This window comes from Electrophorus electricus, chromosome 10 (assembly GCF_041902795.1).
Source record: "Electrophorus electricus isolate QZ-2024a chromosome 10, ASM4190279v1, whole genome shotgun sequence".
Lineage (NCBI taxonomy): Eukaryota > Metazoa > Chordata > Actinopteri > Gymnotiformes > Gymnotidae > Electrophorus > Electrophorus electricus.
Genome location: NC_137506.1, coordinates 7390308 through 7404756, shown reverse-complemented (window position 1 = coordinate 7404756; position 14449 = coordinate 7390308). Strand labels below are relative to the sequence as shown.

General features: G+C 37.7%; 3 non-coding genes across 3 annotated transcripts; all 3 read left to right on the top strand.

Moving 5' to 3' along the window:
* The first annotated feature begins 3897 nt into the window (after positions 1 to 3897).
* trnaf-gaa (transfer RNA phenylalanine (anticodon GAA)) lies at positions 3898 to 3970 on the top strand. The gene has a single exon. It is a non-coding gene; the product is annotated as a tRNA-Phe (tRNA).
* Positions 3971 to 8681: 4711 nt separating this feature from the next.
* On the top strand, positions 8682 to 8754 carry trnaf-gaa (transfer RNA phenylalanine (anticodon GAA)). The gene has a single exon. It is a non-coding gene; the product is annotated as a tRNA-Phe (tRNA).
* Positions 8755 to 13544: 4790 nt separating this feature from the next.
* On the top strand, positions 13545 to 13617 carry trnaf-gaa (transfer RNA phenylalanine (anticodon GAA)). The gene has a single exon. It is a non-coding gene; the product is annotated as a tRNA-Phe (tRNA).
* The last annotated feature ends 832 nt before the right edge of the window (positions 13618 to 14449 follow it).

The window sequence follows — 14449 nt, the reverse complement described above, 5'->3', positions numbered from 1 at the left end:
AAAAGGAAAATCTTCCAAAGGGATATAATGGTGTCAAGCTTCAATTTGCATATATTGAATAATGTATGTTTGAACATTGTGGTGGAGATTTCAAACACTAGTATGTAAAGAAGGTGGGGCAATTACATAATCAGTTCTGAAAACTGTATAAAAAATGTGTGTTCTTTGTGTGATTGTTCGACATATTCCAGACTATGCTTCGTTTGTAACATTGAGCTCATAATAAACATGGGACTGACTATTCTCTTCAATTAATTCTGAGTCTGTGTCTTTATTTTCTATTTAAAGTGTACTTAATAAAATTACTGGAATGTGGGGAAAATCTATGAACCACACGGTATAATTCCCCACCGAGTAAATTATTTATTTTATATATGACATGCCTTATGTGAACGGGGCAGGGTTTAATGATAAACCTCATAGCAGTTTTTCTGTTGCTATGGAAAAAGGTCAAATGAGAACAACCTGCTGGGAATTTCCTAAAAGTAACGTGCATTTTTGACCTGCAATAATGTGGATTTATTTTTCATAAATATTCCTGCTTTTGATTTTAAAAAGCCATTTCGTCGTTACAAACATCACGGTTATATTTTGGAAGTTATTTGCAGTTCCATGCTAAACTAAAGCCAGTACAGGGCTTAGCATGGCAGGCCTAGTGAGTCTAAGTGGCTATCCTAACTATGAAGCTTCTTCAGTGTTATTTAATAAATGCCATGAAATGTAGCCTAAAATTAATTTGTATCCTAAAATTCATGAAATAATTTTTTTATAAAATAGGTCCGTGAAATTAACTGACGTTCTTGTGAAATTAGTAGAGTCCTATTATAAGCGCCTTCCATTGCACACGGTATTATGACGTCACAATGTTGCCATGTGTCCTCACTATTCGGCTACAAATAGGTAGAAATAGATACGGTCATTTAACTAGACGACATACAAAGCTTTTAAACAATTTGTAACGTGTCCAAGTTGAGACAGGAACGTTCACTGACGGTGAGTATACATAAATTAATATTAGCTAATTATGCTCGTAAATTTCTTATATTATTCAATACCTGGGGGTATATTTACTGTCACATCTTAGGAAATACAAGGTAAACACAATTTCCAGATGCCATTTTTGCTCTCACAATAAGGGCAAGTTTGTGAAAGAGAATAGCACTATACAAGAGGGAAAGGCCTGCGGCTAGATAACTTGGTCATAGTCTAATTTTAATTCTCTAGCTATCCAGCTAGCTAACATTAGCCAGACTGTCATTGCAAAGATAGGCAAGTTGACCATATATAAATGTGTGGTTTGTGTGAATATAATTCTATTGATTTATGTATTTCACTGTCGGCGGGTTTTGTTTTCCTCTTTAGTCTGTAATCTGGTAGGAAATAGCGGACTGTCTTGCCAAAGTGAGTACCAGTAACAATTTTGCTTAGTAGCAGCGCAAATTACTTAGCAACGGTCATTACACGTTTTAAATAGGCGCGTGCGTCGCTACTGGTCTTGGTGCAACAGGCGTAAACTTGTCTGAAAATGATCTTTTAGCTTCTACCAGTTTAGCAATTAATCCCAATTGGTGCAACTGATCCATGGAGACAAGAATTCAGAGCGGGTGTCCAATCAGTTCTGGCGCCCCTCAAGTTCACGTCCCTTTAAGACATCAAATCCTCGGGCACGCGCGTTTACTGAAAAGAAATGAACTCCGACTGAAACAAGTTCATGAAAGGTGTTATGGACACACTGCTTAAGTCTGTCATCGGCGTTGAACAACACAAGGAGTATCGGCACCGTGTCGCTCCCAATCCCCGGACATCTAACGACACCTGCCCTTTATTACCTTGATTCATGTTCGCATATAAAGCCTCTTGTTTGGTATTCCATTTGCGAAGTTTCGTTTGGTACAGCGAGCGCGTTTGATCCCTGTTCGTACGGTTCCTGCCTTTTGGCCTATCGTGTTTTGGATTGTTTTATCTAGTCTTTATTCTGCCCAATAAAGCACTAAATGTGTAGTTGCGTTCGACTCCCGTCTTGCCCACTTCTCCAAACTAAAACTATGGTTTTATATATATATATATATTTGTAGTAAAATTGTTTTCTATTTATTTTGATTGAACCATAATTCAAGAAACGTCAGTTGTACTGCGTTTATTAGCGTGACAACATATCAGCACGAACGTGTTCTGATTGTCATTAAAAGCATAATAGGATTATACACCAAAACAACACATTTAATCGAATTATATTTAATAAATGAAGCAAAAACAAACTTGTGAAAGAAATACAAATATTTTGTTAATACACTTTCAAGAAGTTGTGGGGACAAAATCATGTATTTCACAAAGTGGTGAGGACAGTGTAAATTGCATCTATGGTTTAGGGCAAATGTAGGGCAATTATTGGCAATTGTCTTGGGTATTTCCAATGCTGTGTCTCATGAGCTGAAAACTAACATTGTTTACCATGTTCCACAGGTTTTAAACTGACGGGATTTTTGGCAAAACAGAATGCATGCTTTTAAGGTTAGTAGCAGCAAGTTCACACCTTTTTAGATACAATTTACATGCTGGACACCCTCCTATAGAGCTTGGTATCAGAGGTCAAAGCACATTGCTGTTTTGCAGGAGGATACTGAAACCAACAATATAGATGTTGGCACCATTCCCCCTCATCGCAGTTTGAGTTGCCCCTTGTTCCACATGGGACACCACAAGGCTGCGGATGAGGCAAAGCCAGGAGAGTGGCTGAGTAAGATGAGGGAGGAGCAGCAGACTCTGAAGAAGGAGAGAGATGTGGCAACATCTCCTGCAGATGTGAGTAAATGTATGATAAGATATTTTCATACAGAAGCCATTTTATGCATCATCTCTACTTTTCTGTTTATTTGTCTGGAATTGGTATTTTCAAAGCATCCCATTCTTAATGTCATGGTAACCAGAATGAAGTCATTTTAATAACATTCTATGTACCATGTAAGCATAATCTTTTCTCTGCAATATGAAACATTAATTTTTGTTAGGTGTACAGGTAGCAGTCTAAGCAGTCACAATGACAGCAAGCTTTTAGAGTGTGTGGCAGCAGTTGTCTGGGCTGTTATGAATAGGAGAGCTTAATTGTTGGTTAAGAGCTTAATTAATTGGTATCTGTTCCCTCAGAGAGGCTGGATTTCCCAGTTTAAGTTGGGAGTGGAGAAATTGCAGGCTGTTCTTATGGAGGAAGAACAGGATGGAATCCAGCAGACAAGTGAAGCGGCCCTGAAAAAGAAGATGGATAAAAACCTGTCGAACATTCTGAAAAAGATCGAAAAAGCAGAGGAAAAAGTCAGAGAAAAGGAGAGAAAGGCAATAGAAAAAGAGAAGCGAATGGAAATTAAAGAACGTAAGAAACTGGAAAAGGAATGGAAGGAAAGACGGGAGCACCGGGAGAGGGTGATGAGACTGTTCGCAATGTTGGAGGAGATGAATCAGAAACAGTTGCTGAAGCAGCAAGCCAAAGAGCAAAGAAAATCAGCCAAGGAGGCAGAAAAACGCCAGAAGGAGCTGAAAAAAGCCCAAGAACGTAAGGAGAAGGAAGCGATGAGAAAGGAAAAGAATGGGAGGAAAGGAAGAGGATGTTTGCAGCAATTGTGGTTCACTATGAATAGAAGATGAGGATAATAGACTGAACAACACACAATCATGATAAAAAAATATTACAAACGTAAAGATAAAACACTGGATAATAAAATCATACAACATAAAAACCGATAAAACAGTGTAAAATATAAACAGTGAAATAAAAGTTGTAAGAGGGATAAAACTAGACTTACATTTGTTATTAAAAAAAGGTTTATGGTCCTGCCTGACCGGTCTATGGATTTCACAGTGGTAAAGTCATTTTCTGAATACACACCATATTATTGTAAATTAGCTGAAATAGCTCAATTGGGAGAGCATTAGACTGAAGATCTAAAGGTCCTGGGTTCAACCCTCTGTTTTGGCATCTGTACTTAAAAGAATTCATCATTGAATAGTTTTACTTTTCTAAGTATAATTCATAAACCTTTACATAGCATTCCTGAAAAATGAATGAGATATTCCCCTTTTTTACGTTATGGTTAGATGTCATTGTGTAATTGCGCTCTGTACTTTGAATTCCGTGAACTTAAACTTTTGTGGAAGTCGCGCTGCCTTACGAAATGTATCCTCACTGCACAGAGAGGCACTTGAACAGTGGCTTCTGCACAAATGCTTTTGAAATGTAGTTCATTACTTATCTGCTCGCCAAACAACTGGACAAGAAAAGGGTAGGTGTATATGTCCACAGTCCTTTCCAAATCCTCTGTGTGAACACTGATATACAGTATATATTTCTCACTTTGGGAGCACTGAACATCTTCCAGACATGTTTGTTCTTTTCCAAAATCTATTTCCTGTTGAGGTAATAACGTTTATAAAAGGCTTTGAAGCTCTTTGTAATAGGTGCAGAGTTGTGCAAGACTGAGTTTGAAAGCAAAAAATGAATAATGTTTCTGGGATATCTTAAGGTCAGAGACCTTTTTGATTCTGTACGTGCAGAACAGAGGCTCTGATGGAGGGGGTTTCAAGGCTTCTGTACAAGTCTAAGGAAGAGTACGCTGAACTGTTCCTGTGAGAAATACCTTCAATAGTGTTGCAAAAGATCTAAGTTTTTAATAGACTTGAAAGCCTCTTTGAGAGTTCTGTGGCTAAACAAGGTTTATTATCTTACCACGGGGTGATACTGACCAGCAACATCATCTTGCAGGTGTTTGGTGGTGTGAGTTGAGATCATCTTTGTTTAAAAAAAAGGAAAATCTTCCAAAGGGATATAATGGTGTCAAGCTTCAATTTGCATATATTGAATAATGTATGTTTGAACATTGTGGTGGAGATTTCAAACACTAGTATGTAAAGAAGGTGGGGCAATTACATAATCAGTTCTGAAAACTGTATAAAAAATGTGTGTTCTTTGTGTGATTGTTCGACATATTCCAGACTATGCTTCGTTTGTAACATTGAGCTCAGAATAAACATGGGACTGACTATTCTCTTCAATTAATTCTGAGTCTGCGTCTTTATTTTCTATTTAAAGTGTACTTAATAAAATTACTGGAATGTGGGGAAAATCTATGAACCACACGGTATAATTCCCCACCGAGTAAATTATTTATTTTATATATGACATGCCTTATGTGAACGGGGCAGGGTTTAATGATAAACCTCATAGCAGTTTTTCTGTTGCTATGGAAAAAGGTCAAATGAGAACAACCTGCTGGGGATTTCCTAAAAGTAACGTGCATTTTTGACCTGCAATAATGTGGATTTATTTTTCATAAATATTCCTGCTTTTGATTTTAAAAAGCCATTTCGTCGTTACAAACATCACGGTTATATTTTGGAAGTTATTTGCAGTTCCATGCTAAACTAAAGCCAGTACAGGGCTTAGCATGGCAGGCCTAGTGAGTCTAAGTGGCTATCCTAACTATGAAGCTTCTTCAGTGTTATTTAATAAATGCCATGAAATGTAGCCTAAAATTAATTTGTATCCTAAAATTCATGAAATAATTTTTTTATAAAATAGGTCCGTGAAATTAACTGACGTTCTTGTGAAATTAGTAGAGTCCTATTATAAGCGCCTTCCATTGCACACGGTATTATGACGTCACAATGTTGCCATGTGTCCTCACTATTCGGCTACAAATAGATACGGTCATTTAACTAGACGACATACAAAGCTTTTAAACAATTTGTAACGTGTCCAAGTTGAGACAGGAACGTTCACTGACGGTGAGTATACATAAATTAATATTAGCTAATTATGCTCGTAAATTTCTTATATTATTCAATACCTGGGGGTATATTTACTGTCACATCTTAGGAAATACAAGGTAAACACAATTTCCAGATGCCATTTTTGCTCTCACAATAAGGGCAAGTTTGTGAAAGAGAATAGCACTATACAAGAGGGAAAGGCCTGCGGCTAGATAACTTGGTCATAGTCTAATTTTAATTCTCTAGCTATCCAGCTAGCTAACATTAGCCAGACTGTCATTGCAAAGATAGGCAAGTTGACCATATATAAATGTGTGGTTTGTGTGAATATAATTCGATTGATTTATGTATTTCACTGTCGGCGGGTTTTGTTTTCCTCTTTAGTCTGTAATCTGGTAGGAAATAGCGGACTGTCTTGCCAAAGTGAGTACCAGTAACAATTTTGCTTAGTAGCAGCGCAAATTACTTAGCAACGGTCATTACACGTTTTAAATAGGCGCGTGCGTCGCTACTGGTCTTGGTGCAACAGGCGTAAACTTGTCTATGAAAATGATCTTTTAGCTTCTACCAGTTTAGCAATTAATCCCAATTGGTGCAACTGATCCATGGAGACAAGAATTCAGAGCGGGTGTCCAATCAGTTCTGGCGCCCCTCAAGTTCACGTCCCTTTAAGACATCAAATCCTCGGGCACGCGCGTTTACTGAAAAGAAATGAACTCCGACTGAAACAAGTTTATGAAAGGTGTTATGGACACACTGCTTAAGTCTGTCATCGGCGTTGAACAACACAAGGAGTATCGGCACCGTGTCGCTCCCAATCCCCGGACATCTAACGACACCTGCCCTTTATTACCTTGATTCATGTTCGCATATAAAGCCTCTTGTTTGGTATTCCATTTGCGAAGTTTCGTTTGGTACAGCGAGCGCGTTTGATCCCTGTTCGTACGGTTCCTGCCTTTTGGCCTATCGTGTTTTGGATTGTTTTATCTAGTCTTTATTCTGCCCAATAAAGCACTAAATGTGTAGTTGCGTTCGACTCCCGTCTTGCCCACTTCTCCAAACTAAAACTATGGTTTTATATATATATATATATTTGTAGTAAAATTGTTTTCTATTTATTTTGATTGAACCATAATTCAAGAAACGTCAGTTGTACTGCGTTTATTAGCGTGACAACATATCAGCACGAACGTGTTCTGATTGTCATTAAAAGCATAATAGGATTATACACCAAAACAACACATTTAATCGAATTATATTTAATAAATGAAGCAAAAACAAACTTGTGAAAGAAATACAAATATTTTGTTAATACACTTTCAAGAAGTTGTGGGGACAAAATCATGTATTTCACAAAGTGGTGAGGACAGTGTAAATTGCATCTATGGTTTAGGGCAAATGTAGGGCAATTATTGGCAATTGTCTTGGGTATTTCCAATGCTGTGTCTCATGAGCTGAAAACTAACATTGTTTACCATGTTCCACAGGTTTTAAACTGACGGGATTTTTGGCAAAACAGAATGCATGCTTTTAAGGTTAGTAGCAGCAAGTTCACACCTTTTTAGATACAATTTACATGCTGGACACCCTCCTATAGAGCTTGGTATCAGAGGTCAAAGCACATTGCTGTTTTGCAGGAGGATACTGAAACCAACAATATAGATGTTGGCACCATTCCCCCTCATCGCAGTTTGAGTTGCCCCTTGTTCCACATGGGACACCACAAGGCTGCGGATGAGGCAAAGCCAGGAGAGTGGCTGAGTAAGATGAGGGAGGAGCAGCAGACTCTGAAGAAGGAGAGAGATGTGGCAACATCTCCTGCAGATGTGAGTAAATGTATGATAAGATATTTTCATACAGAAGCCATTTTATGCATCATCTCTACTTTTCTGTTTATTTGTCTGGAATTGGTATTTTCAAAGCATCCCATTCTTAATGTCATGGTAACCAGAATGAAGTCATTTTAATAACATTCTATGTACCATGTAAGCATAATCTTTTCTCTGCAATATGAAACATTAATTTTTGTTAGGTGTACAGGTAGCAGTCTAAGCAGTCACAATGACAGCAAGCTTTTAGAGTGTGTGGCAGCAGTTGTCTGGGCTGTTATGAATAGGAGAGCTTAATTGTTGGTTAAGAGCTTAATTAATTGGTATCTGTTCCCTCAGAGAGGCTGGATTTCCCAGTTTAAGTTGGGAGTGGAGAAATTGCAGGCTGTTCTTATGGAGGAAGAACAGGATGGAATCCAGCAGACAAGTGAAGCGGCCCTGAAAAAGAAGATGGATAAAAACCTGTCGAACATTCTGAAAAAGATCGAAAAAGCAGAGGAAAAAGTCAGAGAAAAGGAGAGAAAGGCAATAGAAAAAGAGAAGCGAATGGAAATTAAAGAACGTAAGAAACTGGAAAAGGAATGGAAGGAAAGACGGGAGCACCGGGAGAGGGTGATGAGACTGTTCGCAATGTTGGAGGAGATGAATCAGAAACAGTTGCTGAAGCAGCAAGCCAAAGAGCAAAGAAAATCAGCCAAGGAGGCAGAAAAACGCCAGAAGGAGCTGAAAAAAGCCCAAGAACGTAAGGAGAAGGAAGCGATGAGAAAGGAAAAGAATGGGAGGAAAGGAAGAGGATGTTTGCAGCAATTGTGGTTCACTATGAATAGAAGATGAGGATAATAGACTGAACAACACACAATCATGATAAAAAAATATTACAAACGTAAAGATAAAACACTGGATAATAAAATCATACAACATAAAAACCGATAAAACAGTGTAAAATATAAACAGTGAAATAAAAGTTGTAAGAGGGATAAAACTAGACTTACATTTGTTATTAAAAAAAGGTTTATGGTCCTGCCTGACCGGTCTATGGATTTCACAGTGGTAAAGTCATTTTCTGAATACACACCATATTATTGTAAATTAGCTGAAATAGCTCAATTGGGAGAGCATTAGACTGAAGATCTAAAGGTCCTGGGTTCAACCCTCTGTTTTGGCATCTGTACTTAAAAGAATTCATCATTGAATAGTTTTACTTTTCTAAGTATAATTCATAAACCTTTACATAGCATTCCTGAAAAATGAATGAGATATTCCCCTTTTTTACGTTATGGTTAGATGTCATTGTGTAATTGCGCTCTGTACTTTGAATTCCGTGAACTTAAACTTTTGTGGAAGTCGCGCTGCCTTACGAAATGTATCCTCACTGCACAGAGAGGCACTTGAACAGTGGCTTCTGCACAAATGCTTTTGAAATGTAGTTCATTACTTATCTGCTCGCCAAACAACTGGACAAGAAAAGGGTAGGTGTATATGTCCACAGTCCTTTCCAAATCCTCTGTGTGAACACTGATATACAGTATATATTTCTCACTTTGGGAGCACTGAACATCTTCCAGACATGTTTGTTCTTTTCCAAAATCTATTTCCTGTTGAGGTAATAACGTTTATAAAAGGCTTTGAAGCTCTTTGTAATAGGTGCAGAGTTGTGCAAGACTGAGTTTGAAAGCAAAAAATGAATAATGTTTCTGGGATATCTTAAGGTCAGAGACCTTTTTGATTCTGTACGTGCAGAACAGAGGCTCTGATGGAGGGGGTTTCAAGGCTTCTGTACAAGTCTAAGGAAGAGTACGCTGAACTGTTCCTGTGAGAAATACCTTCAATAGTGTTGCAAAAGATCTAAGTTTTTAATAGACTTGAAAGCCTCTTTGAGAGTTCTGTGGCTAAACAAGGTTTATTATCTTACCACGGGGTGATACTGACCAGCAACATCATCTTGCAGGTGTTTGGTGGTGTGAGTTGAGATCATCTTTGTTTAAAAAAAAGGAAAATCTTCCAAAGGGATATAATGGTGTCAAGCTTCAATTTGCATATATTGAATAATGTATGTTTGAACATTGTGGTGGAGATTTCAAACACTAGTATGTAAAGAAGGTGGGGCAATTACATAATCAGTTCTGAAAACTGTATAAAAAATGTGTGTTCTTTGTGTGATTGTTCGACATATTCCAGACTATGCTTCGTTTGTAACATTGAGCTCAGAATAAACATGGGACTGACTATTCTCTTCAATTAATTCTGAGTCTGCGTCTTTATTTTCTATTTAAAGTGTACTTAATAAAATTACTGGAATGTGGGGAAAATCTATGAACCACACGGTATAATTCCCCACCGAGTAAATTATTTATTTTATATATGACATGCCTTATGTGAACGGGGCAGGGTTTAATGATAAACCTCATAGCAGTTTTTCTGTTGCTATGGAAAAAGGTCAAATGAGAACAACCTGCTGGGGATTTCCTAAAAGTAACGTGCATTTTTGACCTGCAATAATGTGGATTTATTTTTCATAAATATTCCTGCTTTTGATTTTAAAAAGCCATTTCGTCGTTACAAACATCACGGTTATATTTTGGAAGTTATTTGCAGTTCCATGCTAAACTAAAGCCAGTACAGGGCTTAGCATGGCAGGCCTAGTGAGTCTAAGTGGCTATCCTAACTATGAAGCTTCTTCAGTGTTATTTAATAAATGCCATGAAATGTAGCCTAAAATTAATTTGTATCCTAAAATTCATGAAATAATTTTTTTATAAAATAGGTCCGTGAAATTAACTGACGTTCTTGTGAAATTAGTAGAGTCCTATTATAAGCGCCTTCCATTGCACACGGTATTATGACGTCACAATGTTGCCATGTGTCCTCACTATTCGGCTACAAATAGATACGGTCATTTAACTAGACGACATACAAAGCTTTTAAACAATTTGTAACGTGTCCAAGTTGAGACAGGAACGTTCACTGACGGTGAGTATACATAAATTAATATTAGCTAATTATGCTCGTAAATTTCTTATATTATTCAATACCTGGGGGTATATTTACTGTCACATCTTAGGAAATACAAGGTAAACACAATTTCCAGATGCCATTTTTGCTCTCACAATAAGGGCAAGTTTGTGAAAGAGAATAGCACTATACAAGAGGGAAAGGCCTGCGGCTAGATAACTTGGTCATAGTCTAATTTTAATTCTCTAGCTATCCAGCTAGCTAACATTAGCCAGACTGTCATTGCAAAGATAGGCAAGTTGACCATATATAAATGTGTGGTTTGTGTGAATATAATTCGATTGATTTATGTATTTCACTGTCGGCGGGTTTTGTTTTCCTCTTTAGTCTGTAATCTGGTAGGAAATAGCGGACTGTCTTGCCAAAGTGAGTACCAGTAACAATTTTGCTTAGTAGCAGCGCAAATTACTTAGCAACGGTCATTACACGTTTTAAATAGGCGCGTGCGTCGCTACTGGTCTTGGTGCAACAGGCGTAAACTTGTCTATGAAAATGATCTTTTAGCTTCTACCAGTTTAGCAATTAATCCCAATTGGTGCAACTGATCCATGGAGACAAGAATTCAGAGCGGGTGTCCAATCAGTTCTGGCGCCCCTCAAGTTCACGTCCCTTTAAGACATCAAATCCTCGGGCACGCGCGTTTACTGAAAAGAAATGAACTCCGACTGAAACAAGTTTATGAAAGGTGTTATGGACACACTGCTTAAGTCTGTCATCGGCGTTGAACAACACAAGGAGTATCGGCACCGTGTCGCTCCCAATCCCCGGACATCTAACGACACCTGCCCTTTATTACCTTGATTCATGTTCGCATATAAAGCCTCTTGTTTGGTATTCCATTTGCGAAGTTTCGTTTGGTACAGCGAGCGCGTTTGATCCCTGTTCGTACGGTTCCTGCCTTTTGGCCTATCGTGTTTTGGATTGTTTTATCTAGTCTTTATTCTGCCCAATAAAGCACTAAATGTGTAGTTGCGTTCGACTCCCGTCTTGCCCACTTCTCCAAACTAAAACTATGGTTTTTTATATATATATATATATATATATATATATATATATATATATATATATATATATATATATATATATATATATATATATATTTTTTTTTTTTTTTTTTTGTAGTAAAATTGTTTTCTATTTATTTTGATTGAACCATAATTCAAGAAACGTCAGTTGTACTGCGTTTATTAGCGTGACAACATATCAGCACGAACGTGTTCTGATTGTCATTAAAAGCATAATAGGATTATACACCAAAACAACACATTAATCGAATTATATTTAATAAATGAAGCAAAAACAAACTTGTGAAAGAAATACAAATATTTTGTTAATACACTTTCAAGAAGTTGTGGGGACAAAATCATGTATTTCACAAAGTGGTGAGGACAGTGTAAATTGCATCTATGGTTTAGGGCAAATGTAGGGCAATTATTGGCAATTGTCTTGGGTATTTCCAATGCTGTGTCTCATGAGCTGAAAACTAACATTGTTTACCATGTTCCACAGGTTTTAAACTGACGGGATTTTTGGCAAAACAGAATGCATGCTTTTAAGGTTAGTAGCAGCAAGTTCACACCTTTTTAGATACAATTTACATGCTGGACACCCTCCTATAGAGCTTGGTATCAGAGGTCAAAGCACATTGCTGTTTTGCAGGAGGATACTGAAACCAACAATATAGATGTTGGCACCATTCCCCCTCATCGCAGTTTGAGTTGCCCCTTGTTCCACATGGGACACCACAAGGCTGCGGATGAGGCAAAGCCAGGAGAGTGGCTGAGTAAGATGAGGGAGGAGCAGCAGACTCTGAAGAAGGAGAGAGATGTGGCAACATCTCCTGCAGATGTGAGTAAATGTATGATAAGATATTTTCATACAGAAGCCATTTTATGCATCATCTCTACTTTTCTGTTTATTTGTCTGGAATTGGTATTTTCAAAGCATCCCATTCTTAATGTCATGGTAACCAGAATGAAGTCATTTTAATAACATTCTATGTACCATGTAAGCATAATCTTTTCTCTGCAATATGAAACATTAATTTTTGTTAGGTGTACAGGTAGCAGTCTAAGCAGTCACAATGACAGCAAGCTTTTAGAGTGTGTGGCAGCAGTTGTCTGGGCTGTTATGAATAGGAGAGCTTAATTGTTGGTTAAGAGGTTAATTAATTGGTATCTGTTCCCTCAGAGAGGCTGGATTTCCCAGTTTAAGTTGGGAGTGGAGAAATTGCAGGCTGTTCTTATGGAGGAAGAACAGGATGGAATCCAGCAGACAAGTGAAGCGGCCCTGAAAAAGAAGATGGATAAAAACCTGTCGAACATTCTGAAAAAGATCGAAAAAGCAGAGGAAAAAGTCAGAGAAAAGGAGAGAAAGGCAATAGAAAAAGAGAAGCGAATGGAAATTAAAGAACGTAAGAAACTGGAAAAGGAATGGAAGGAAAGACGGGAGCACCGGGAGAGGGTGATGAGACTGTTCGCAATGTTGGAGGAGATGAATCAGAAACAGTTGCTGAAGCAGCAAGCCAAAGAGCAAAGAAAATCAGCCAAGGAGGCAGAAAAACGCCAGAAGGAGCTGAAAAAAGCCCAAGAACGTAAGGAGAAGGAAGAGATGAGAAAGGAAAAGAATGGGAGGAAAGGAAGAGGATGTTTGCAGCAATTGTGGTTCACTATGAATAGAAGATGAGGATAATAGACTGAACAACACACAATCATGATAAAAAAATATTACAAACGTAAAGATAAAACACTGGATAATAAAATCATACAACATAAAAACCGATAAAACAGTGTAAAATATAAACAGTGAAATAAAAGTTGTAAGAGGGATAAAACTAGACTTACATTTGTTATTAAAAAAAGGTTTATGGTCCTGCCTGACCGGTCTATGGATTTCACAGTGGTAAAGTCATTTTCTGAATACACACCATATTATTGTAAATTAGCTGAAATAGCTCAATTGGGAGAGCATTAGACTGAAGATCTAAAGGTCCTGGGTTCAACCCTCTGTTTTGGCATCTGTACTTAAAAGAATTCATCATTGAATAGTTTTACTTTTCTAAGTATAATTCATAAACCTTTACATAGCATTCCTGAAAAATGAATGAGATAGTCCCCTTTTTTACGTTATGGTTAGATGTCATTGTGTAATTGCGCTCTGTACTTTGAATTCCGTGAACTTAAACTTTTGTGGAAGTCGCGCTGCCTTACGAAATGTATCCTCACTGCACAGAGAGGCACTTGAACAGTGGCTTCTGCACAAATGCTTTTGAAATGTAGTTCATTACTTATCTGCTCGCCAAACAACTGGACAAGAAAAGGGTAGGTGTATATGTCCACAGTCCTTTCCAAATCCTCTGTGTGAACACTGATATACAGTATATATTTCTCACTTTGGGAGCACTGAACATCTTCCAGACATGTTTGTTCTTTTCCAAAATCTATTTCCTGTTGAGGTAATAACGTTTATAAAAGGCTTTGAAGCTCTTTGTAATAGGTGCAGAGTTGTGCAAGACTGAGTTTGAAAGCAAAAAATGAATAATGTTTCTGGGATATCTTAAGGTCAGAGACCTTTTTGATTCTGTACGTGCAGAACAGAGGCTCTGATGGAGGGGGTTTCAAGGCTTCTGTACAAGTCTAAGGAAGAGTACGCTGAACTGTTCCTGTGAGAAATACCTTCAATAGTGTTGCAAAAGATCTAAGTTTTTAATAGACTTGAAAGCCTCTTTGAGAGTTCTGTGGCTAAACAAGGTTTATTATCTTACCACGGGGTGATACTGACCAGCAACATCATCTTGCAGGTGTTTGGTGGTGTGAGTTGAGATCATCTTTGTTTAAAAAAAAGGAAAA